This window comes from Culex quinquefasciatus, chromosome 2 (genome assembly GCF_015732765.1).
Source record: "Culex quinquefasciatus strain JHB chromosome 2, VPISU_Cqui_1.0_pri_paternal, whole genome shotgun sequence".
Classification (NCBI taxonomy): domain Eukaryota; kingdom Metazoa; phylum Arthropoda; class Insecta; order Diptera; family Culicidae; genus Culex; species Culex quinquefasciatus.
In genome coordinates this window covers 135,224,892-135,228,307 of record NC_051862.1, presented here as the reverse complement: position 1 = coordinate 135,228,307, position 3,416 = coordinate 135,224,892, and positions in this window count along the sequence as shown.

The window sequence follows — 3,416 nt, the reverse complement described above, 5'->3', positions numbered from 1 at the left end:
AAAATTCTAAAATTCTAAAATTCTAAAATTCTAAAATTTAAAATTTAAAATCTAAAATTTAAAATTTAAAATTCTAAAATTTAAAATTCAAAATTCTAAAATTTAAAATTCTAAAATTCTAAAATTAAAATTCTAAAATTCTAAAATTCTAAAATTCTAAAATTTAAAATTTAAAATTTAAAATTTAAAATTCTAAAATTTAAAATTCTAAAATCTAAAATTTAAAATTCTAAAATTTAAAATCTAAAATTTAAAATTCTAAAATTCTAAAATTCTAAAATTTAAAATTCTAAAATTTAAAATTTAAAATTCTAAAATTTAAAATTCAAATTTTAAAATTTAAAATTTAAAATTCTAAAATTAAAATTCTAAAATTCTAAAATTTAAAATTTAAAATTCTAAAATTTAAAATTCTAAAATTCTAAAATTCTAAAATTCTAAAATTCTAAAATTCTAAAATTTAAAATTCTAAAATTTAAAATTTAAAATTTAAAATTTAAAATTCTAAAATTCTAAAATTTTAAAATTCTTCTAAAATTTAAAATTTAAAATTCTAAAATTTAAAATTCTAAAATTCTAAAATTTAAAATTCTAAAATTCTAAAATTCTAAAATTCTAAAATTCTAAAATTTAAAATTCTAAAATTTAAAATTTAAAATTCTAAAATTTAAAATTTAAAATTTAAAATTCTAAAATTCTAAAATTTAAAATTCTAAAATTTAAAATTCTAAAATTTAAAATTTAAAATTTAAAATTTAAAATTCTAAAATTTAAAATTCTAAAATTTAAAATTCTAAAATTCTAAAATTTAAAATTCTAAAATTCTAAAATTTAAAATTTAAAATTTAAATTTTAAAATTCTAAAATTCTAAAATTCTAAAATTCTAAAATTCTAAAATTCTAAAATTCTAAAATTCTAAAATTTAAAATTTAAAATTTAAAATTTAAAATTTAAAATTTAAAATTCTAAAATTTAAAATTCTAAAATTCTAAAATTCTAAAATTCTAAAATTCTAAAATTTAAAATTCTAAAATTCTAAAATTCTAAAATTCTAAAATTCTAAAATTTAAAATTTAAAATTCTAAAATTCTAAAATTCTAAAATTCTAAAATTTAAAATTCTAAAATTCTAAAATTCAAAATTCTAAAATTCTAAAATTCTAAAATTTAAAATCTAAAATTCAAAATTTAAAACTAAAATTCTAAAATTCTAAAATTCTAAAATTCTAAAATTCTAAAATCTTAAAATTCTAAAATTCTAAAATTCTAAAATTCTAAAATTCGAAAATTCTAAAATTCTAAAATTCTAAAATCTAAAATCTTAAAATTCTAAAATTTAAAATTCTAAAATCTAAAATTCTAAAATTCTAAAATTCAAAATTCTAAAATTTAAAATTCAAAATTCTAAAATTCTAAAATTCTAAAATTTAAAATCTAAAATTCTAAAATTTAAAATTCTAAAATTCAAAATTCTAAAATTTAAAATTCAAAATTCTAAAATTCTAAAATTCTAAAATTCTAAAATTTAAAATTCTAAAATTTAAAAAATTTAAAATTTAAAATTCTAAAATTCTAAAATTCTAAAATTTAAAATTCTAAAATTTAAAATTCTAAAATTTAAAATTCTAAAATTCTAAAATTCTAAAATTCTAAAATTCTAAAATTTAAAATTCTAAAATTTAAAATTCTAAAATTTAAAATTCTAAAATTCTAAAATTCTAAAATTCTAAAATTCTAAAATTCTAAAATTCTAAAATTCTAAAATTCTAAAATTCTAAAATCTAAAATTTAAAATTTAAAATTTAAAATTCTAAAATTTAAAATTTAAAATTTAAAATTTAAAATTCTAAAATTTAAAATTCTAAAATTTAAAATTTAAAATTTAAAATTCTAAAATTCTAAAATTCTAAAATTTAAAATTTAAAATTTAAAATTCTAAAATTCTTAAAATTCTAAAATTCTAAAATTCTAAAATTCTAAAATTCTAAAATTCTAAAATTTAAAATTCTAAAATTTAAAATTCTAAAATTCAAAATTCTAAAATTCTAAAATTCTAAAATTCAAAATTCTAAAATTCTAAAATTCTTTAAAATTTAAAATTTAAAATTCTAAAATTCTAAAATTCTAAAATTTAAAATTCTAAAATTCTAAAATTTAAAATTCTAAAATTCTAAAATTTAAAATTCTAAAATTTAAAATTCTAAAATTTAAATTTAAAATTTAAAATTTAAAATTCTAAAATTCTAAAATTTAAAATTCTAAAATTCTAAAATTCTAAAATTTAAAATTCTAAAATTTAAAATTCTAAAATTCTAAAATTCTAAAATTTAAAATTCTAAAATTCTAAAATTCTAAAATTTAAAATTCTAAAATTTAAAATTCTAAAATTCTAAAATCTTAAAATTCTAAAATTCTAAAATTCTAAAATTCTAAAATTTAAAATTCTAAAATTTAAAATTTAAAATTTAAAATTTAAAATTTAAAATTTAAAATTTAAATTCTAAAATTTAAAATTTAAAATTCTAAAATTTAAAATTCTAAAATTCTAAAATTCTAAAATTTAAAATTTAAAATTCTAAAATTTAAAATTCTAAAATTTAAAATTCTAAAATTTAAAATTCTAAAATTTAAAATTCTAAAATTCTAAAATTCTAAAATTAAAAATCTAAAATTTAAAATTTAAAAATTTAAAATTTAAAATTCTAAAATTCTAAAATTCTAAAATTCTAAAATTTAAAATTCTAAAATTTAAAATTTAAAATTTTCTAAAATTTAAAATTTAAAATTTAAAATTCTAAAATTCTAAAATTTAAAATTCTAAAATTCTAAAATTCTAAAATTCAAAATTCTAAAATTTAAAATTTAAAATTCTAAAATTTAAAATTTAAAATTTAAAATTTAAAATTCTAAAATTCTAAAATTCTAAAATTCTAAAATTTTAAAATTCTAAAATTTAAAATTTAAAATTCTAAAATTTAAAATTCTAAAATTTAAAATTCTAAAATTCTAAAATTTAAAATTTAAATTCTAAATTCTAAAATTCTAAAATTTAAAATTCTAAAATTCTAAAATTCTAAAATTCTTAAATTCTTAAATTTTAAATTTAAAATTTAAAATTTAAATTTAAAAATTAAAAATTCTAAAATTCTAAAATTTAAAAAAATTAAAATTCAAAATTCCTAAATTTTTAAATTCTAAATTCCAATCCTAAATTCTAAATTCCTAAATTCTTAAATTCCCAAATTTACAAATTCCTAAATTCACAAATTTTAAATTCCAAATTCAAAATTCCCAAATTCTTAAATTCCCAAATTCTAAATCTAAAATTCTCAAATTCTAAAATTAAAAATCTCAAATTCACAAATTCCCAAATTTTTAAATTCCCAAATTAACAAATTCAAAATTCCCAAATTCTC